At 43.1% G+C, this 24,124-nt stretch overlaps 1 protein-coding gene across 10 annotated transcripts in view; it reads right to left on the reverse strand.

The window, feature by feature from the left end:
* pds5b (PDS5 cohesin associated factor B) overlaps nt 1-24,124 on the reverse strand; it is a 263,499-nt gene that overhangs the window by 219,872 nt on the left and 19,503 nt on the right. For 4 of the 10 annotated variants that reach the window (XM_072262922.1, XM_072262919.1, XM_072262921.1 and 1 more), the window contains one exon: nt 15,652-15,871. The exons of the other annotated variants lie outside the window; for them this stretch is intronic. The gene's annotated coding sequence lies outside the window, so the exon portion shown is untranslated. The remainder of the gene's footprint in view (nt 1-15,651; nt 15,872-24,124) is intronic. 10 annotated transcript variants of the gene reach the window in all.

Below are 24,124 nucleotides of genomic sequence, written 5' to 3' on the forward strand. Positions count from 1 at the left end.
TGTGGAACAAACTTGAATTGACAGCTGTGTCAGGGCTTGAATGTCACCTATTCCTACAAAGCAAAAGCAAGCAATGTATGTGATAAGAAGGTTTTGCTCCCACAAGTTTGATTCCCTTTATGCTCACTTTGACCAACAAAACATGGGGGCACCATCATGAATTCCAACAACCCCAAAATCCCTGCGATTTCAGTCTGAGGCTAACATGAGAGCAGTCTTCCTGGGTCCAGGGTCTTGTCAGTAGTTATAGGCTAGCAAACACAACAAATTGCAATAAGGTATTGTTTTTTATATCAACACGGCCAATTTCAGCAAAATGGCTCACCAAAAACCATAAGATACAAGAGCAAAATTAGGTCATTTAGTCTATTGAGTCTGCTCTGCCATTTCATCATGGCTGGTCCATTTTCCCTCTCAGCCCCAACCTCATGCCTTCTCCCTATTTCATGCCCTGACTAATCAAGAATCTATCAACTTCTGCCTTAAAAATACCCAATGACGGCCTCCGCAGCTGCCTGTGGTAACAAGTTCTACAGATTCACCACTCTCTGGCTAAAGAAATTCCTCCTCATCTCTGTTCTAAATGGACATCCCTCTATTCTGAGTCTATGTCCTCTGGTCTACAACTCATCCACCTTAGGAAACATCCTCTCCATCGAGGCCTTTCAATATTCAATATGTCACCCCTCACTCTTCTGAATTCCAGTGAGCAGAAACCCAGAGCCATCAGTTGCTCCTTATACGACAAGCCTGCAATCATTTTTATGAGCCTCCCTTGAACCCTCTCCAATGTCAGCACAGCCTTTCTTAGATGAAGGGCTCAATATTGCTTGCAATACTTCAAGTGAGGCCTTGATAAAGTTTAAGGGAATGGGGGATTCTCAAGATCCCTGTAAACAATGAATTAAGTACTGACTATGTCTGTGATTGCATTGTGTTTGAATAATGTCTCACAGCTGCTTTCTTTGAAACAAGATAAGGGCTAAAGTTCACCAAGATCCACATAGGATGTCTCTGGGCTTTTCACACCTTTTGATTTTGACAAAAAGCAGTACCTGATGGAAATTAGACAGAACATTCCTTTCTTAATTAAAGCATAAATCTGACAGATGTTCTTATCTTTGTAATTTTAAGTTGTGGCTCCAGCAAACCAGGTAGGACATTCTTTTCTTTAATTAAGGTGGCTGGAGTGTCTAACAAATCGATTGTACTTTTGTATTAATAGTCCATTGACTTAGCTGGAATAGTTATCAAACTGATTGTTCTCTGTACCAATAGTCCATTGACTTGACCGGAATGGTTATCAAACTGATTGTTCTTTTGTATCGGTGGCCTTATAACTTCTGACAATTCTGACATCGAGCAGTGAACTTGTAGAACCGCCGGGGAGATGAGAAAGGGTCTCTCCCTGATGTTGGGTCCAAGTTCACTCGCCGGCTGAGCTCAAAGAAATAAACGGGTGAAAAGATAAGTAACAATCTTTTTGTGCTGTCATTATTTGATCCAGCAAAGTTACATTTACAGCCTCACCAGTGCCTTATAAAGCCTCCACATTACATCTCTGTTTTTATATTCTAGCCCTCTCAAAATGAATGTTAACATTGCATTTGCCTTCCTGACTAAAAACATGACCTTCACATTAACTTTTAGGGATCCTGTACAAGGACTCTCAACTCCCTTTGCACCTCAGATTTCTGAATTGTCTTTTATTTCTTCTACAAAAGTGTATGACCATACACTTCCTGACACTGTACTCTATCTGCCACTTCTTTGCCCATTCTCCTAAACTGTCTAAGTCCCTCTGTAGCCTCTCTACTTCCCCTAAACCAGTGGTCCCCAACCACCGGGCCGCGAGGAAACGATAGGAGTCAGCTGCACCTTTCCTCATTCCCTGTCACGCACTGCTGAACTTGAACATACGGTTGCCAACTGTCCCATATTTGCCAGGACATCCCGTATATTGGGCTAAATTGGTTTGTCCCATATTTAAACGCAAACAACAGGAATTCTGCAGATGCTGGAAATTCAAGCAACACACATCAAAGTTGCTGGTGAACGCAGCAGGCCAAGCAGCATCTGTAGGAAGAGGTGCAGTCGACGTTTCAGGCCGAGACCCTTCGTCAGGATTAACTGAAGGAAGAGTGAGTAAGGGATTTGAAATTTGGAGGGGGAGGGGGAGATCCCAAATGATAGGAGAAGACAGGAGGGGGAGGGATAGAGCCAAGAGCTGGACAGGTGATAGGCAAAAGGGGATACGAGAGGATCATGGGACAGGAGGTCCAGGAAGAAAGACAAGGGGGGGGGGACCCAGAGGATGGGCAAGAGGTATATTCAGAGGGACAGAGGGAGAAAAAGGAGAGTGAGAGAAAGAATGTGTGCATAAAAATAAGTAACAGATGGGGTACGAGGGGGAGGTGGGGCCTAGCGGAAGTTAGAGAAGTCGATGTTCATACCATCAGGTTGGAGGCTACCCAGACGGAATATAAGGTGTTGTTCCTCCAACCTGAGTGTGGCTTCATCTTTACAGTAGAGGAGGCCGTGGATAGACATGTCAGAATGGGAATGGGATGTGGAATTAAAATGTGTGGCCACTGGGAGATCCTGCTTTCTCTGGCGGACAGAGCGTAGATGTTCAGCAAAGCGGTCTCCCAGTCTGCGTCGGGTCTCGCCAATATATAAAAGGCCACATCGGGAGCACCGGACGCAGTAAGCGGAACAAGTGCTACACATGCCCTTACACTTCCTCCCTTACCACCATTCAGGGCCCCAAACAGTCCTTCCAGGTGAGGCAACACTTCACCTGTGAGTCGGCCGGGGTGATATACTGCGTCCGGTGCTCCCGATGTGGCCTTTTATATATTGGCGAGACCCGACGCAGACTGGGAGACCGCTTTGCTGAACATCTACGCTCTGTCCGCCAGAGAAAGCAGGATTTCCCAGTGGCCACACATTTTAATTCCACATCCCATTCCCATTCTGACATGTCTATCCACTGCCTCCTCTACTATAAAGATGAAGCCACACTCAGGTTGGAGGAACAACACCTTATATTCCGTCTGGGTAGCCTCCAACCTGATGGCATGAACATCGACTTCTCTAACTTCCGCTAGGCCCCACCTCCCCCTCGTACCCCATCTGTTACTTATTTTTATGCACACATTCTTTCTCTCACTCTCCTTTTTCTCCCTCTGTCCCCCTGAATATACCTCTTGCCTATCCTCTGGGTCCCCCCCCCCCCCCTTGTCTTTCTTCCCGGACCTCCCGTCCCATGATCCTCTCGTATCCCCTTTTGCCTATCACCTGTCCAGCTCTTGGCTCTATCCCTCCCCCTCCTGTCTTCTCCTATCATTTTGGATCTCCCCCTCCAACTTTCAAATCCCTTACTCACTCTTCCTTCAGTTAGTCCTGACGAAGGGTCTCGGCCTGAAACGTCGAGTGCACCTCTTCCTACAGATGCTGCTTGGCCTGCTGCGTTCACCAGCAACTTTGATGTGTGTTGCTTGTCCCATATTTCCCCCGCTAAGGAAGAGCGCTCCTATAAAACCTTTCGTGCCAAAATGGCGTGAAGTGAAGAAGTAATTACCATTAAATTACATGGGGAAAATCTTTGAGCGTTCCCAGACCCAAAAAGTAACCTAACAAATCATACCAAATAACACATAAAACTGTAAATAAATAACACTAACATATAGCAAAAGCAGGAATGATATGATAAATACACTGCCTATATAAAGTAGAAATAATGTATGTACAGTATAGTCGGGAAGATGAAGGTAAAACCGATTTGTGGGGAAAAAAAATCGGAATGTACGCGCATGCGCCCATCAGATGAGCAGACACACAGGCACACACAGGTGCCCGTGCAAGGCTTCATGGTCATGGCAGTCTTACCTGGGGTAAAGTGTCCCAGGATTTGACTGCTACTTTTGTCCCTTATTTGGGAATGAGAAAGTTGGCAACCCTAACTGTAAAAGACATGTTGAGGTGAGTTTAACCCTACTTGAACAACACCTCCTCCCCCCGCGCCCCGCCCCCCCCCCCCCCCCCCCGTCGGGGGTCCCTGCCCTAAACTACCTGCCTCTCCACCCATCTTTGTTTCGTCTGCAAACTTGGCCACAAAGCTATCAACTCCATCATCTAAATTATTGACATACAACATAAAAAGCAGTCCCAACACAGACCCCTTTTTAACACCACTAGTCACTGGCAGTCAGCCAGAAAATGCACCCTTTTATTCCCACCCTTTGCCTCCTGCCAATCAGCCAATCCTCTATCTATGCTAGTATCTTTCCTGTAATACCATGGGCCCTTAAACTTCGTTAAATAGCCTCATGTGTGGTACCTTGTCAAAGGCCTTCTCAAAATCCAAGTACACATTTATTGATTCTCTTTTGTTTATTCTGCCTGTTATTTCTTTAAAGAATTCCAACAGATCTGCCAGGCAAGATTTTCCCTCGAAGAAGCATTGCTGACTTCAACCTATTTTATCATATGCCCCCAAGTACCCCCGAAACCACATCCTTAACAACTGACTCCAAAATCTTCCCAACCACTGAGGTCAGACCAACTGGCCTACAAATTTCCTCTCTTCTGCCTCTCTCTCTTCTTGAAGAGTGGAGAGATATTTGCAATTTTATAGTCTACAGAACCCTGCCAGAATCAACTGACTCTTGAAGAATCATTACTAATGCCTCCACAATCACTTCAGTCCCCTCTTTCAGAACCCTGGGGCATACACCATTTGGTTATGGTTACGCCCAATCTTACACTGCAGCAAGCTCAATTTGAGGTGGCACAGCTGAAGTTAATTGAAACCTCGACCAGCAGGGTATCACAGTCCAACAACATCAGTGTCAAACTCTGACTAGAACTCATGTGAGTCAGTTGTTGCATCGATTACCAACTTCTGGTTTGATGCCCCTCCTGGAGTTACATTTGAATCACGGTTCAAAATTACAAATACATCTTCTAGGTCGAATTTGCCAGTAAAATGACTCATGGAAGAGATGCACTTTGCTCCAAAAACAGGGTTCTGCTGAACACGAGCATTATTTCAACTTCATGTTGCTTAAATTTGGCAAAACTAACCAATAACTAAAAAAAAAAATTTTGGAGAGCAGACACCTCTCTTCAGTGTATGCTACCATCGCCTAAAATTCATTAAATATGCATCAATATTTCCATCAGATAATGCCAGTGTCATCAATCATGAATGTGAAAAGTTCAAGCTGGTAACATGACTGAATCACAATTGAAATATCTAATTTTCATACATGGACTTCAGGCACCTGGCAATGCAAACGTTCACAAATGGCTCCAACCAGTAAGACCTTTGATATGACCCTACAACTGTCACCCAAGAATGTTGGTGTTTGATCAACTTCAAATATGATTCCATCCTACTCAAACAGATCCATGTCAATGCAGTTTTCAGTGGCTCAAACATCATCACTCAGCAGGTCTTGTTGGAACTGTGGCACGGGGCATTATGCAAGAAACTGCAGATGAAAGAAACATTTGCAGCAAATGCCGACACCATGGTCACAAAAAAAGGCTTTTGCCATTCTTCTTTGTCTTCTAGGCTGGTGAAACACAAGAGCAAGAAGTTTCAAAAGCATCAAATCTACAAGGAGTTTAATGGTCACATCCAAAGTTGACTTCAGTACCAGGAAACAAAATGTCATCTATTTATGAATCAGTTGGTCAAACTACAACTTGATATGGTGCCAGATATCACCATTATATCTAAACTCATGTCACGTACTGTTATCTGCAGATCACTGCAAAATTGTACGCTACTTGGCTGAAGCCTTGGCCGGCTGGTAGCATAGCAGCATCGGCGCTGGAGTTTAGGGTGGAAGGTCCCAAGTTCGAATTCAGCCGGCTCCCGTGCATGTCTTCATTCCGTGCTGGTTTGAGTGTCGAGCTAGCAACTTGACCTCAAAAAAGAAATTGCCTGCTACAGAAACATCAACAGCAGAAAGTTGATGGCCTATGCTCCATCTTGAGTTTAAAAGGTAATTTTTTTTTCTTTTTTGGCTGAAACCTACCTCCAGGAAGAAGGGGCAAGAATTCCACAAGAGTTTCTTGCCATTACAACACATATGGAGTTGTTTTCATACCTCCGTTTGCCTTTCAGAGTAAAGGTGACTCCTTCAATTTTTCAGCAGCTTATGGATACCATGCTGAGTGGTATTAACGGTATTGCTGCTTACCCTGACTACATCATTATGATGGGCACGTATCAGACAGAACTATGCCAACTTCTGGACCAAATTTTCAACAATCTACAACGCTTTTGATTTGAACTTCAGGCAGAAAAATGCAGCCCCCCGCCCCCATGTCTTCAATCAAGTATCTGTGGTTCACCACAGTTGTCGCTCAAATCCAGAAAACATCACTGAAATCTTTAAAATGCCTTCTCCATCAGATGTGGTCACTTTACAAGCATTTTTGGGCATGATTAGTCATTATTCAGCATTCCTCCCAGCCATACACCAGCTGAGGGAGCCACTCAACGGTGCCATGCACAGATGGTCAAACAATCCCAAGAGGCTTTCAATCAGGTGAAGAATATGTTGTCTGACCTTCTCTTGACACATTTCAACACAGCGTTGCCAATCATCATCGTGACAGATACGTCCAACTATGGGGTAGATGCCGTCATGTCCCATATCTTCCCTGATGGTCCAGAAAAAGTTGCCATGCATACAACCAGATCAATGACCGCAGCATAAAGGAGCTATGGACAAATCAAGAAGGAAATCTTGGGAATCATATTTGTCATGAAGAAATTCCACAAGATGCTTCATGGCAGATGCTCCATTCTCCTTACTGACCCCAAGCCACTGTTGTCCATCTTCAGGTTGAAGACATCCTGCTAACCATCTACAAAGATGGGCAACAACATTATTAGCCTACGATTTTGAAATCAAGAACACATCAACCCAGGAACTTAGTCAAGCAGATGCCCTCTCCAGACTCAAATCAGCAAGTTACTGAAAATGATGACAGTCATGGGTGTGACTTCAGTTGATTGTGAAGCCCACCAGGTTGTAACAGATGGTGTTGAAGGTCTTCCAGTCATGGTCAACAAGATTAGAGGAGAAATTGGGTGCAGATCCTCATCTTCCGCATATCTCCAGATACCTCAATTACAGGTGGCAAGTTAGATTAAGGAAGATATCATACCCTTCTAGCGATGTCATATAATCGCTCCCACCTCTGAACCCTGGCCTAATGTTTGGAGACAGAGTAGTGATTCCATGAACACTTCAACTAAAAGTAAAGAAACTATTCCACTATTGTGAACTGTGCATCAAATGAATGAAAGCCCTGGCAAGAAGCTTTGTATACTGACCAGGCATAGATGAAGATATCACACCTGCATGCAAGCAGTGTACTCAATGTTCTATGGCAACACAGAATCAAAGTAGAGCTAATCCACAACCATAGCCTTAGGCTACCAGAGCTTGGAGTCAAGTACATATTGATTTTATTGGCACAATCATTGAGTGTACCTATCTCGACCTGGGTGACAACTATACAAAATTGTCCTAAGTATTACCAATGAAGTCAACAATGACAGACACTACCATTCAACAGCTGCTGCAGATCTTCAGCCGCTTTGGAATGACAGAAATGCTCATTTCTGACAATGGCACCCAATTCAGTGCACAGTAGCTTGCTGCATTCTGCCAGAACAGTAGAACAATCCACATCCATTCACCCAGCTCCCTCCCCTATCATCCACAGACAACAGCCATGCAGACAGAGTTGTGGATACCTTCAAACAGTTGTTTCTGAAATCAAGAAAGGAAGGAGCACCAGCCGAAGCTCTCAACACTGACATATCGAACTACTTTGTATCCGGATCGAGGGGAAGTCTCCAGCTGAATGCTCTTGGGAAAGAAACTGCGTACTGTTGGTTGCAATGCAGCTACAGCATCCAACATGCAAAACAACAGACAGTCTGGTGCAAAAAGACAGTCACACCGACCTTGATCAATGGGTGAAGTCACTCAAGCCTGGAGGTGCGGTGTGGGCCAGACATTATCGCAATGGTCAAGACCCCCCAGGTACCAGGTCAGATTGTCAAAGAAGAAAAAAAAATGGGGAAGCACTCTACAAAGTTCTTGTAGACAAACATCCCTAGTGTTGCCACATGAACCTGTTGTGGTTTTGTGCTCCAGTTCGTCAGGCAGATCATCAAACACAGAAATGGACCTTCATCTCCTCAAAGTATTCAATTTACCCTGACTGAATCAACCACCAACACCAACTGTAGTCAACACTGCAACAAGAACATGACAGCCTGTGACCACTAAACACTAATCACCAGCATAAGCTCATTGTTCCAATCCAAATCAACCCTCAGCTCAAAACCAACAGGTAGTCATCTTCAAGGGGGAAATGTTTTGGCGAGCCAAAGCAACCGATGCCAATTGATCAACTGACAAGCAATCCCAGTGTTACTTTCACTGATTGGGGGTGTTGTTCCCAATGCTTCAGATTCTCTTCGGAAGCCTTTTAAATAATCGTGCTCCGGATGCATTGTTGCATTTTTGAGGCTGTATGGTTTTACTGAATAGAGGTTCATTTCATGTTCTAGCTTTGTTCTATCTCATGGCTCAGGGTCTTAACAGCAGTTAAAGGCAAGCAAACAACACATCCAGTAACACTTACATTCACTGTGATGAACAATGGTCATGAAACATATCAACTCCTACCTCAGAAGCAACTTGGATCCACTCCAATTTGTCTGCTGTCACAACAGGTCAATAGCAACTGCTCTTTCATTGGCTCTTCACACAGCACGGAACATCTGGACAGTGAAGATGCATACATCAGGATGCTCTTCATTGACAATAGCTCAGCATTCAACACTATCATTCCCTCAAAACCAAAGAATAAGCTCCAAGTCCTAGGCCTCGATACCACCTTGTGCAACTAGATCCTCATTTTCCTTAATTGCAGACCGACCCAGTTAGTTTGGATTGGCAACACCTCCTCCACAACCTCCCTCAACACAGATGTACCACGAGGTTGTGCGCCGACCCCTATTCTACTCGCTTTATACTTCTATAACTGTGAGGCCAAGTATAGCTCCAATGCCATATTCAAGTTTGCCACTGTTATTGGTCGAATCAAAGGTGCTGACGAATTGGTGTAGAGGAGACAAATTAAAAATCTGGTTGAATGGCACCACAATCTCCCACACAACACCAGCAAAACCAAAGAGCTGATTATTGAATACAAGAAGGAAGAAACCAGAGGTCTATGAGCCATGTCATTAGGGGACTGGTGGTGGACAGGATCAACAGCTTTAAATTCCTTGGCATTATCATTTCAGATGTTCTGTCCTAGAACAAGCACATAAGTGCCATTACAAAGAAGGCTCAGCAATACCTCTACTTTTTTTATATATATAAAAAAGGCTTGCACAAAATTGGCATGTCAACCAAAACTTTGATGAACTTCTACAGGCAGAGAATATCCTGACTGTATCACAGCCTGGTATGGAAACACCAATGCCCAAAAATGAAAAAGCTCACAAAAAAAAAAAAAGGCATACAGCCCAGTTCATTACAGACAAAAAAAAAGTCCTCTTCACCACTGAGCACATCTAAAGAGAGCACTGCCATGAGAAAGCAGCATCCATCAACAAGGACCCCACACTTCAGGCCATGCCCTCTTCTCGCTTCTGCCATCAGGAAAGAGGTAAAGAAGTCTTAGGTCCCATACCACAAGGTTCAGGAACAGTTATTACCTTTCAACAATTAGGCTCCTGAATCAGCGTGAATAACTGCACTCACCCTGAAACTGAACTGATTCCACAACCTATGGACTCACTTTCAAGGACTCTCCAACTAGTGTTCTCATTACTAATTACTTATTTATTATTTTTATTTTTTTACATTTCATATTTGCAGACTGACTTCTTTTGCACATTGTTGGTTTTTGTGCGTAGTTTTTCATTGATTCTATTGTATTTCTTTTTGTACTATGAATGGCCACAAGAAACTGAATCCCAGGGTAGTATATGGTGACATACATTACTACCCTGAGTGGAGTGGAGTGGAGGCCAAGTAAGTATCCCCAGTTGCCCTACACTTGATCCATTCTAGGAAACTTAGTGGAAATGAGATGTAATACTAAAGTGAGAACAATTAAAGGCAGGTGTTGGAGCAATGACATAAAGACATTACTGTGCACCAAAATGGAGCTTGTTCTGGATCCACTGTTTAAAATCATGGCTTGCATTTCATCATGTAGAAGACATAGGCTAAAGATGAATTTTTGAGGGCAGCCAAATTTAATAATATAAACCAGTCTCTCTCAACTGACAGCCAGAAGTTTTATATAAAATACCAAGTATGATCAATCAACAATGCTGCTCTAGGAGTTGCCAACAATTAAGATCAAGTGTACTATACCTCAAAATGGTCAAAATCCACACTGAAATCCAGAGCGACTGCTTTGGCCACTAGGAGGCGGCAGTTGAAGAAAATACCTATAATAACTTTCCCTTTAGCACACACCGGGGAAATCCCACTGTAGTTACCACAAATACAATTTATTTCCTTTCTTCAAGATACTCATAACTGCAATGCTTGAGGTCTCCTAGTACAGCTTTTGGCAAGAATATGATCTGTCCCTAAAGCTTTGTTGTTTATTCAGCTGACATTTGGCCTTTCCACAGTATATATTGGTCTAGCCTGGCACAAGTCCAGGCCGGATAGCCCGTTGCAGAGTGGAGTCAAGGTCATTCATGTCATGTCATGTTAATGACATAGAACAGAACAGTACAGCATAGTACAGGCCTTTCTGCCCATGATAGTGTGCTGAACATTTAATGTACTCCAAGATCAATCTCACTTTTGACATTCCCCCTTATACTTTCTTCCATCACCTTAAAAAATTTATTCTCATATTTGCCACAGCCATGCTGGGGGAGAAAAAAAAGTGACAACTGTCCACTATTTATGCCTTTCATCATCTCATATGCCTCTATCAAGGCTCTACTCATTCTCCTACATTCCAAAGAGAAAAGTCCTGGCTCACTCACCTGTCCTGATAAGACACGTTCTCAAATCCAGACAGCACATTTGTAACTCTCCTCTGCACTCTCGCTAAAGCTTCCACATGCTTCCTAGAATAAGGCAACTACAAATGAACACAGTCTTCTAAGAGTAGTCATAGAACATAGAATAGTACAGCACAGTACAGGCCCTTCAGCCCACGTTGTTGTGCCAACCTTCAAACCCTGCCTCCCATATAACTCCCCTCCTTAAATTCCTCCATATATCTGTCTAGTAGTCTCTTAAACTTCACTAGTGTATCTGCCTCCACCACTGACTCAGGCAGTGCATTCCACGCACCAACCACTCTCTGAGTAAAAAACCTTCCTCTAATATCCCCCTTGAACTTCCTACCCCTTACCCGAAAGCCATGTCCTCTTGTATTGAGCAGTGGTGCTCTGGGGAAGAGGCGCTGGCTATCCACTCTATCTATTCCTGTTAATATCTTGTATATCTCTATCATGTCTCCTTTCATCCTCCTTCTCTCCAAAGAATAAATCCCTAGCTCCCTTAATCTTTGATCATAATCCATACTCTCTAAACTAGGCAGCGTCCTGGTAAATCTCCGCTGTACCCTTTCCAATGCTTCCTACAGTAAGGCGACCAGAACTGGACACAGTTCTCCAAGTGTGGCCTAACCAGAGTTTTATACAGCTGCATCATTACCTCACAATTCTTAAACTCTATCCCTCGAGTTATGAAAGCTAACACCCCATAAGCTTTTTTAACTACCCTATCTACCCATGAGGCAACTTCCAGGGATCTATGGACATGTGCCTCCAGATCCCTCTGCTCCTCCACACTACCAAGTATCCTGCCATTTACTTTGTACTCTGCCTTGGAGCTTGTCCTTCCAAAGTGTACCACCTCACACTTCGGGTTGAACGCCATCTGCCACTTCTCAGCCCACTTCTGCAACCTAACAATGTCTCTCTGCAATCTTTAACAATCCTCTACACTATCTACAACACCATCAACCTTTGTGTCGTCTGCAAACTTGCCAGCCCAGCCTTCTACCCCACATCCAGGTCGTTAATAAAAATCACGAAAAGTAGAGGTCCCAGAACAGATCCTTGTGGGACACCACTAGTCACAACCCTCCAATCCAAATGTACTCCCTCCACCACCACCCTCTGCCTTCTGCAAGCAAGCCAATTCTGAATCCACCTGGCCAAACTTCCCTGGATCCCATGCCTTCTGACTTTCTGAATAAGCCTACCAAGTGGAATCTTGTCAAATGCCTTACTAAAATCCACATAGCTCACATCCACTGCACTACCCTCACCTATATGCCTGGTCACCTCCTCAAAGATCTCTATCAGGCTTGTTAGACACGATCTGCCCTTCACAAAGCCATGCTGACTGTCCCTGATCAGACCATGATTCTCTAAATGCCCAGAGATCCTATCTCTAAGAATCTTTTCCAACAGCTTTCCCACCACAGACGTAAGGCTCACTGGTCTATAATTACCCGGACTATCCTTACTACCTTTTTTGAACAAGGAGACAACATTCACCTCCATCCAATCCTCCGGTACCATTCCCATAGACAACGAGGACATAAAGATCCTAGCCAGAGGCTCAGCAATCTCTTCTCTCGCCTCGTGGAGCAGCCTGGGGAATATTCCGAAAGGCCCCGGGGAATTATCCATCCTAATGTATTTAATAACTCCAACACCTCCTCTCCCTTAATATCAACATGCTCCAGAACATCAACCTCACCGGGGGTGCAACATTACCTCACAGCTCTTGAGCACAATCCTCTTACACCATATCTTAACTACCCTATAAACCTATGTGGCAACTTTGAGGGATCAATGGACATGGAACTCTCCTCCCCCCCCCCACCTCACCCAGATCCCTTTGTTCCTCCATACTGCTAGGAATCCTGCCATTAACCTTATGCTCTGCCATCAAGTTCAACCTTCCAAATTTTATCAGCTCACACTTAACCTGAATTGAACTCCATCTGCCACTTCTCCACCAGCTCTGCATCCTGACATCCGCTTCTGACAAAACCCCACATGGTAGTCTGATCCAGAAAGTTAGGGTATATAGGATCTAAAGGGTCTTAACAGACTGGATTGAAAATTGGCTTGATGATAGAAGACAATGACCAAAAGCTGTTTAACCTGACTGGCAGCCTACAACTCGAAGTGCACCACAGGGATCAGTGCTGGGACAACAGTTGTTTGTCATCTGTATACGATTATTAAGTTTGCTAATAACATAAAATTGGTGGTTATGAAAGGATAGAGAGGTAGAAAAGTTGGTGGAGTGGTGGCAGATGGAATTTAATTGAAGCAAGTGGCAGGTCATGTATTTTGGGATGTCAAATGTTAATAGCATACATAATGAGCAGGGCTCTAAGACTATTGATATACAGAGGGATCTTGAGGTGAAAATTCATAGTTACCTGAAAATTCTAATACAGATAGATAGGGTACTGAAAAAAAAGAATACAACATACTTGCCTACATAGGCCAAAACATGAATAAAAGACTTAGAAGTGTCACAGTACAGTTGTAAAAACATTGGTCAGGCTAATAAAGGAGGATTCTAATCAGTTCTATTTGTCACACTATAGGAAGAAAGGAGATTCACTAGGATGATGCCCGAAATAGAGGGTTTTAGTTACAAAGATGGTTTGGATAGGCTGCGTTTATTCTCACTAAAAAGTAGGTGACTGGTGTGTAACCTGAAAGAGGTTTAAATAATAATGAGCATGGACAGGACAAGAGTCATTTTTCTTGGGCGTGGAAGTCTAAAATTAGAGACCACATGTTTAAGGTGAAAAGGGACAAATTTAGAGGCAAGATTTTATCCCTCCCCCACCCCACCCAATACAAAGGGTGGTAGTTATATGAAATGACCTGCCAGGGGAAATAGTAGAGGCAAATATAATTATGGTGTTAAAAAGCATTTGTCAAGTACTTAAGAAAAGAATAGAGGGTTACAGAGCCCAATAAAGACAAATGAAACTAGTTACCATTATGAGTGGTGTTGGGCTAAAAGGACCATTTTTGTGCTGTACAGCTCTATGACAAAGACAGCCGAAAAGAAATACCTTATAACACTGCATTCATTTAAAGCAAGTGCTGGACGTGCTGCCTGTCCTTCTTGAAAAGCAACAATTTGTTCCTTCTTAAACTGTCCTGGGTTTTCACTTGAATTGAATTGACTTTATTGCTTACTTCCTTCATATACAAAAGTAAAATTCTTTACATTTGAACAGAGACTTAATGTGCAATTATAGTAATTTATAGTAAATATTATGTACAACAGGATAGTCAATGTAACATAGAAATACAGTTGCGTCAGCATGAATTAAGCAGTCTGATGACCTGGTGGAAGAAGCCATCCCAGAACCCGTTGGTCTTGGCTTTCATGCTGCAGTACCGTTTCCCGGATAGTACCAGCTGGAGCAGTTTGTGGTTGGGGTGACTCAGGTCTCCACTGATCCTTCGAGCCCCTTTTACACACCTGCCCTAAGTAGCGGGAAGCTCACATCTACAGATGCACTGGGCTGTCCGCACCATTCTCTGCAGAGTCCTGTGATTGAGGGAAGTGCAGTTCCCATACCACAGCTTTTTACAGAGTACAAATATGCAAGTTCTTAGTCTAATAAATTTTATCTTAAAGGCTGAACTTAGGAGGGATAATGGCACCTAACGGTGACTCCTTTGCTTACATCTTCGGAAACAGCTCTATTTCTACCTTTAATATCTTTATTTTTTCTTTTCAGGGTTCTTTCTAAGACCCTGACCTGGAGTTACACACAGGCCTCAGTTCTTTGTGGGAATGGGACCCATTCTCGGGGTTCCACGACTGGCTGTTATTCAATATGCCAATGTTTGGTCTAAGAGTCTCGACCATGTTTGAAAGCCTAAGATCTCAGAGCTCTAGAGACGGGTGGATTGAGGGCAGGAGACTCATGTCATTGGGGAGGCCAGAAAATCTTTCACTGTGGGCCTGAACACACGAGGTCTTTTCGATCTTCAGACACAGAGCTTGAAAAAAAGCGGTAAAACGGACTTTTAACATTGTAAAGCAGCAGGTTGTTGTTACGTCTCCAGCTCACTGTGAAAAGGGGGGACACCTCCCTCTCCCTTGCTGGGGGGTGGGGGGAGGAGAGACAGAGACACAGAGAGACAACCTGTGGTTTGTCGAATGTCGGATGAAATGCGAAGCCTTTGGGGTAACTTTGGTCTGTGTCTTTGCGATCGCTTAACTCACACTCGTGCTTGGTAGCAGGTGCACTTTTTGTTTTGCCAATGGGGGGTGGGGGGATTGTTGCTCACTACCACTTACGCGCGGGAGGGGGGAGCTAGGGGTGGGGGGACTTTGAGGTTCTCACATTTAACTGTCATTCATTCTTTGGGGCCCACCTCTGTTTTTGTGGATGTTTGCAAAGAAAAAGCATTTCAGTATGTATATTGTATACATTTCTGACATTAAATTTGACCTTTGAACCTTTGAAATTAAGCACAAGCAAGAAAGTACTAATGCCAGCATAAATGACTTCCATCAAAAATTTCATTATCCACAACAAAGTAACTATGGAATTTACCCATTTAGGTAAATTCAGGACTCGATGAAGGGTCTCAGCCCGAAATGTCGACTGTATTCTTTTCCATAGATGCTGCTGCCTGGCCTTCTGAGTTCCTCCAGCATTTTGTGTGTGCTGTTTGGATTTCCAGCATCTGCAGATTTTCTCTTGTCTGTGATTAGGCTAGGTTGTTGGGCGGTGCAGCTCGTTGGGTCAGAAGAGCCTATTCCATGCTGAATCTCTAAATAAAAATAATAAATATAGTGACATATACCCTATGTGTATTTAAATAATAATTTTACTTTTAACTTCTCGACTTTTGCCTTTTTGTGCTCTCAGTCCATTTGTTTTATAAGAAACTGCAGATGCTGGTTCACAAACAAAAATCAAACTGATGGGAGTAATTCAACGAGTCACGCAGCATCTATGGATACAAAGGGGTAGTTGACAGTTGAGTAGGGACCCTGCATTAGGACTGAGAGTGGAGAAAGAAAACAGCCAGTATAAAGGGGTAAGCTAGAAGGATAATAGAAATGGAGCCTGGTGGGGTGCCAAGGATCAAGTATGGCGGCTATGGAATCAAAGGCTGTATGATAATTATTAGAGACAAAGGGCTGCAGATTCTTGAATCTGATAACCCATAGACAAGCGCAGTGCTGTAAAAGTCTGGTTAATTAACATCCACCTTGTAGAGGCTAGACAGCAGCCTCTTGTATCTAATCAGACAAGGATCCGACCAACAAACTCAAGGCTTTTGCCTCCCAATCCTTCATAAATGTCATTACATCAGGAGATCTCCCCTAAAAAGCTAATAGTGCACTAACCCTGCACTGCCAAGATTCACAGAAAGTACTGTTCTGGAAGTTCAATTGTTTCTGCCTGGACTTGCCACACTGAATTTATCTCCTCATACCTCAACTGTATCACCTTTTCGACATCTTCCAATCCCACAGCCTCCATGGTTCTTCTTCACCATGGACATCCATCATAATACATTTCCATCCCCCATGTACAAGACCCTCTGCTTCTTTCTGCAACAACTTCACTAATTTGATTCCTCGCTCTTTCTACAAATCAAAGACGTAGCCACAGCCAGTTGCTTGGTCTTAGTTATACCGGTCTTTTCATTGGCTATGTGGATCAGTAATTGTACCAAACTTCCTCTGACACCACTCTCCAAATCTTTCTCCATTAAAGATGGTAACTACATTCTTCTGAACTTGTGTGGAACTATTCAAGATTACCATCTTTCTGGCTAACATTCATACACCCTGCCCTTAATTCATTTAGACTATCTCTGAAACATCTCCCCATTTTCTGGATCTCTGTTTCCATCTCAGGAAACTATCCACTAACTAATATATGTGCTACATATTATAACTAATATACAATAAATCTGTGAACTGTTACAGGTACCTAATCTAAGCCATTCCAACCCGATCTTTTGCAAAAATACCATTCCTTTCCCTCAGTTTCTCGGCCCCCAAAACATGTTTTTCAGATGAGAGGAAATGTGGATTCCCTCTACAAAACTTGATGGTGCCGTCACACACATCTCCTCCATCTTCAATTCTTCTGCTCGCAGTCCACTCCCTGTCCACCAAACAGAGAAAAAGGGTTCCTCTTACTCTACAGGCCTCCATGCCAAGCAAGTCATTCTTTGTCATTTCTGCCAGCTGCTCTGCAATCCCAACATCACCACCAATCACATAATTTCCTCTGCATCTCCTTCTACGACTTGCAGGTTCACTCATAATAAAATGGCGGAGCAGACTCAATGGGCCAAATGGCTAACTTCTGCTCCTTTGTCTTATGGATTAATTACATAATGAAAAAATACAAATCCCATAATGATTTAAAAAATCAAGAGATTTACTGTTTACAATGTTTAAGCAATCACTGATAATCCACTATCTCACTATTCAAAAATTCCAATAAGGCTATATCTGCCTGCTTCCCATAAATCACAAGGGCCTCAATTCCTTCACTTCTCTGAGACCTGCCAGTGGGCCAGTTACTAAATTTCCTTGCTGCTCCAGTTTCAATTCACATTTTAAACTTACTGAGTACTTGGGAAAATTTCAATCCTCCAACGCAATTCTATTATGTAGTATTAAAAGGAAAAATATTCAAAAATCTGCAAGTCCAGCACCACCAAAGTTTCAAACTGCCAAATTAGTTATATGGTAAAACCAAATTCCATGAAGACTACAAATTTACAGCTTGAGAGAAATTGCAGACGGTGGAAATCAAAGCAACTACTGCCATGATGAAGCCACATTCTGATTGGAGGAGCAACACTTTATATTCTGTTTGGGTAACCTCCAACCTGATGGACATCGATTTCTTGAACTTCCAGTAAATGCCTCTCTCTCTCTCTCCCCGCCCCCTTATCATTCTTGTTTCCTGCTCTCTCACCCATCTCTTTACCTGCTCATTACTACCCTCTGGTGCTCCCTCCCCTTCCCTTTCCAGTTTCCCGCTTCTCCAGCCGTTTATCTCTTTCACCAATCAACTTCCCAGCTCTTTACTTCACCCTCCCCCGCCCCCGTTTCACATATCACCTTGTACTTCTTCCTCCTGCACCCCCTCCCCCACCTTCTTACTCTGACCTCATTTTGTTCCAGTCCTGATGAAGGGTCTCGGTCCAAAACATTGACTATTTGCTCTTTTCCCAGATATGCTGCTTGGCCTGCTGAGGTCCTCCAGCATTTTATGTGCATTGCCTAAATTTACAACTTGACCAGGTGAGACTGTTTATTTTATTCAGAAAGTATGGTTTCACTTCACAGATTTTTTTTAAAGAAAGGGAAAACAGCGGTAAATAAACTTAAAGGAAACAGATGATAAATCAGCATTTTGGGGACTAGTCTACCGACATCCTGTACAAGTTAGATTTGATCACTAAACACCTGTGACACTTCACTCCCTCCCGTCAAAAGGTTCCACCAATATACATACAAAACACAATACTCATGTGTTAGCCATGACTTAGAAGGGAACACTCTCAGTAATGCAGTACTAACTACCGAGAATCAAGGAATGATTAGAGTACAAAAATTTAGTCTTATGCTTCAGTGGTATACTGAAGTTATATGTAATAAAGATGTAGTAAAATGGAGGCTGCTGGCCTCTTTGGTGGATGCAAAAGGTATCCATGTATCATCTTGAATAAATTCTAAGGAGTTTTATTCACAATGTGCCAAACAATATCTATACCTGCCTCAAAAAAATAGCTAAATGCAGAAATACATCGTGGGGTGTACTGGGACACATCACAGTGTTGTAACCTGGGGTCACCAGATGTTTTAGGTCTTCCAACATCAGACACCCTTGCTCAGTCAATCCAGACAGGGTTGATCAGACCCAATTTACATCTCATCAGCGTTGGACCACAGGTCACACTTCTTGATCCACAGCCATCTGGAGGAACACTCAGTAGCCTCTATAACGGTTCTGATGCCTCTTTTCTTTGCAGCCCCTATAACGCCAAGGAAAGAACAAGTTCTGCAGAGTGAGCAGCCAGCAAAAAACACTTGCAACCTTCCTCTATAGACTCACAACATGCCTTCCACCCCTATGTTTGGCATGCTCTACCAGCTCCCAGTACTTGGCCGTCTTGTGCTCAAATGCCTCCTCAATCTGGTCTTCCCAAAGTAATGTCAATTCAACCCTGACCACCTGTTTTGAGGTTTCTGACAGAATGATCACATCAGGCCTCAATGATGATGATACGATGAAGTCAGGGAACTTTAACTGCTTGCCAAGATTTACTTTCAGGAAGTGTGGCAAGCAAACCTGGTAGTGATCTGGGCTGACACAGTGACTGCTCTCCAGCTTTGACAAAGGCTACAGGCTTTCTGGGTTGGTGGAGGTGCTTACTGTTGTAATAGCCAAGGAGAATTTTCTGTCATAGCCTTCAGCAACTGGTCATGGCACCAGCAGTAGCAGCCTTCTCCCAGGGCTTTTGGGCAACTGCTGAGGATGTGTTCCAGGGTTTCTCTGCCAGGATGGAGGAGCCATGATAGTGTTTTGCTTTTGCTCCGACCAAAAAGGTTCACTGGACTAGGCAAGATGTCCTACACAGCCAGGATCATGAACTTGATGCACTGAGGTTCTGCCTGTAAGATGTTGGACCAGCAGATCTTCCACCTTAGTGCACCCTCCCACTTTGTCCAAGTTCCCTGCTGCCCCACTCCTACCATCCTGGTGGTACACAGTTCCTCGACAGCTATCACAACTCTTCCTGAACCAGTTTACATCTGTCGTTGCCCTGGGCCCTGACAAAATAGTAGAAGGTAAGCTGCCCAGTCACAAATGATCACACACCACTGTCCCTACCTGATCCCCGTGCCCCAGACACGAGCCAGCCAACTTCACTGTGTCTTGGGCCTTCCACTTCCTGCCTGCCTGGACCTCAATGCTTGCTGCAGAGACTTTGGGGTCACTGGAATTATCTATATACAGCAACAATTCTCTTGTACAGGAAACCATGAACTCCTCACTCAGGCTGCTGAAGGGAAGCTGTAGTTTATTCCTCTTCCTGTACTTTGCAATACTTCTCAGGCTATGTGGGAAGCCTAGCCGTCCGCAAAGGTAGGCACTGATCTTTCATTTAAGAGCCTCAACAGTTGACATGAGTTTCGCATACACCAGCATCGACCAGTGAATTCAGGAGGATACCGTGCTGGTAGATCCAGGCCTTTAACTTGCCTAGCCTGACTTGCCCACACTGGTGAGCCAGACTTCTAGTTTTTTGGATGGCAGCCGCATCTCAGGCTGCAGTCAAAGACTGACTCTTGACTGGTTTCTCAGAAATGGATGGGATAGCAATAACATCAAAGAGAAACAGAATTTGACTGTAAATCTGCCTTTCTTTAGTACAAGATCTAGAATTCTTTGGCTTAAATCTCATCCTTGCTCATGTGATGACCCTCTTTAGCCCCGGAGCATCCATCCACTGCTTGGGACTAATGTAGTCGTCACCATGAGGTCACCCATGAAGGCTCTGATTGGGGCCTGCAGCACACTCATCTTAGTCAGCGGACCTCTACACTTCACTTCAGCTGCTTTAACCAGCATGATCATTGTCTTGAAGATGAGGATGACTAAGATTGTACATTCAGTTATAATACCCTTTGAGAGCCAGTGCCAGCCTGATGTGGTCGATCCTGAGAAGACTCTCAATCCGAAGTTCCTGTATTAGACCAAAATGAGACAATGATCTGAGGTCAAACCATAGTACAACCATGTCACCCTTTCCTTCATCTGTTTCCTTAATCAGCCGGAAAACCACGCCCATGTGTTCCAGGTACCTTGAGAATCGCTCCTTTCTGTATAGATGTATCATTGTAGCCATTTTTTGGGAGAAACCCAGTCCGAGCAGCAGGAAACAAGACTGGGAAATATCTTCCATTCCACAATGAGCAGCAAGGTTGATCTAAACTGCTCAATGTCTTGGGTGTTCTCCTCTTTGAGGATCCAGACTCCCTCTGCATACCTCCATTGGTCCATGACCTTTCCCCTATGCCAGGTAACCCAAGACATTTCCAAAATAGCTGGAGGAGCTTAGGGCAGTGCTTGTACAACTTGCAGGGTACTCACTAGGGCCGGGGCAGAACTAACTCTGGCTGTTCTGATTACTTCCCTGATGTTGAACTCAACCAGGAGGAGGAGGATTTATAGAGTGCTATATCATCTCTGCATAATGTTTTAAGCTTACTTCTGAAGATGTTACAATGCTCAGCAAGTGGTGGTTTCACTTCTTCGCATGCCAAAACTGCCCCCCCACCCCGACTGTTTAGTAAGGGATCAGAGCACTTAATGCAGATGGTTTATTTTGGCCACCCTAGAGTTAATTATGTTCAGGGTTTTGCTGGCTTTCCTCTTCACTTGGTTGAATCTCTCAATAGCAAAGCTGACAACGATAGTTGATGTGGTCTACAATCATCTACCAAAATCTCCCTTGGCCACTAATATGGACTACATCCTCCTCAAACTGAAACCACTCCCTTAAATGATTTGTTGGAGGTCACTTAAGCCACTGATGATCTGGTACTTTGCCTGGAGTGGGAGTTTCTGTCGCTTAGTGGTTCTAAGGACTGTGGGGTGACTCTGAGACAGGCTCCTCCTGCATCTCACCAAGAGTGAATCCTGTGCACTGCATTGTTCTCTTCCTGCTGCAGGTGTTTAATCTTGGCCTGATATATTTTTAAGCCCCACAGATTCTTGTGGATCTTGCCATAAATGCAATGACCCGTTCATAAAGATTGATATTCTTAGGTCTGTCTTGGCAGGGTGCGCATCTTCCATCTCCATCAGTCTGTCTGTAGCTTCTAGGGTTTCCTCCTTTTGGAAGATGCAGGTTGGGTTGCAAACCCTTCCTGCCCCAGGTGCCGTCTTTCTCGGTTGTGAACTGTTTCTTCAGTAGTCACCAACATGTTCTTGATTGTCACCCAGACTGAATCAGATAATCCTGTCTATTTCATAGTTGTTTGTGAGAGCTTGTAGTATGCTATTAAGTAGGCTTGATTCTAATATCCTAATTTATTCATTATGGTATTTTAGTTGCAGTAAAGTGCTGTGTCATCCAGCCATCTTGAAAAGGTGCCGTGTATATTAAAGTCTGAATTCCTACTTCTAAAGAGTTTAATAACAAATTCAATTTGATCATTTTTCAGAGAACAGGACACACATCAAACTCCAATCATTCCTAAGCAATGCTATTTTTATGGATTTTTAAACTATCTGGTTATGTAATAAAAAGACAGAAACTTCCAACTACCTTTGAGAATTTGGGCAATCTAAGATTAACAACGAAATTAATTTGCTTCACACAATCATGGATTTCCAGTCTCATTTCCATTTATTTTAAGTTATTAATCACAATAATAATGGTCACTATTTCACTTGCATTATGGAACAACCTGAAGCATTTTGGTCTTTCTGTCACTGAATGAATGACGTGAACACAAAGCTCCAAAAACAACAATTTGATCATGAATACAAAATAATACTAACAATTAATGAAGGATGAGGGAGTAACAAAGGGGCTTAAAAGAAGGAAGAGGTAAGAGAGAGACAGTATTTTAGGAAGGAAATGTTTACATTGCTGCCAGTGGGGTCAAGTCACAGCAACAGGCCAAGGAAAGGAAGGAAAAAAATCCTATAGAACTTGAGACTTCAGATTGGAGTTGCAAGACGATGATGATATTTAAGCCCAAGATTATGATTTTGAACATTAAGGTCCTGAAAGGGGATGGCAAGGCAGTCTATGTCACTAAGGACAGGGACATAAATTAGTGCAGGGTATACAACGTGGATTGTATGCAAGCTGATGCTTTCCTCGACTGGTAGATGAGGCAACACTACCTATCTGAAAATAGAGATAAAGACTACAATACTAATGCCAAAAGGACAGGAGGTGAACAAAGGCAGGCAGAATTTGTAGTGGCCATGACAGTGGGTCATAGATTCAGTTCAAGGTTCAATTATCATTAAATTTGCAAGCAATCCAATTCATGCCAAAATGCTTTGGGAAAGGAATGAAACTAGTTTCAGACATGTTCGCATTTTAAGCAGAAGCAATAACCCATGTCATTCACTTTGAAATAATATCTCAGCACACTTACTCCATCTCCAATATAAATATGGGGATGGGGTGAGAAGGGAGCCAAGGATGCAAAATTTCCAATATACAAATACAAATATGACAAGATAAAATAACACCTTATCACATCTTGAAAGTGCCAAAGCACTCTGTTTACAATTAAGCACTATGGCTTGTTAAAGCAAATTCAGCAATTAAGTTTGGTATGTAGAATGTTTTAAACAACAAGTGAGTATGTACCCCACGTAATAAAAGGTGAACTGGAATTTTTGTTAGGACAGCACACACAAAAAAAACAAGGAAGTGCTTTCGAGTTAGATACAAAAGGAATTTCAGTTTAAACATCTCATACAGCAGGCAAAAAAGTAGTTGCTCAGTTTACTGAGGTCTTGGAGAGCAGTTTAATCTACATTTGTAGAATTTGACTCAAAATCAAGAGCATTAAGAAATTGCCTAACAAAAAAAAAAACTGGGCAGGTTGCTTTACAGCTAGGATGTATATCCTGTGATTTTTTTTCCCCACATCAAGTCAAAATTATTTTATCATGCCAAGCTGTTATTGCTTCATATAGTAAAACTGATTATCTGATGCACTCAGGACCGCTATGCTGCTGGACTGGGGATTTGAGATGAAAGGATTTTTTTTGAATATACATGGAGTAGTCCATGTAGTTGCTATCTTGAATTCACTGCCCAAGAACATGGTGGAGTAAGATGCAAATCACTAATTTTAAGAAACGCTTAATCAGGCACTTGCTTAGACAATGCACAAGAGGTAGTGAATGCAGGGAAAAAGGGATCAGTGTGGAAGGGCAAAAAGGTCAACATAGACATAATGGCCGAACAATTCTGACTGGCAGATTTTTGGGACTGGTGGTTGGTATT

Source organism: Mobula birostris, chromosome 7 (assembly GCF_030028105.1).
Source record: "Mobula birostris isolate sMobBir1 chromosome 7, sMobBir1.hap1, whole genome shotgun sequence".
In the NCBI taxonomy this organism is placed as follows: Eukaryota; Metazoa; Chordata; class Chondrichthyes; order Myliobatiformes; family Myliobatidae; genus Mobula; species Mobula birostris.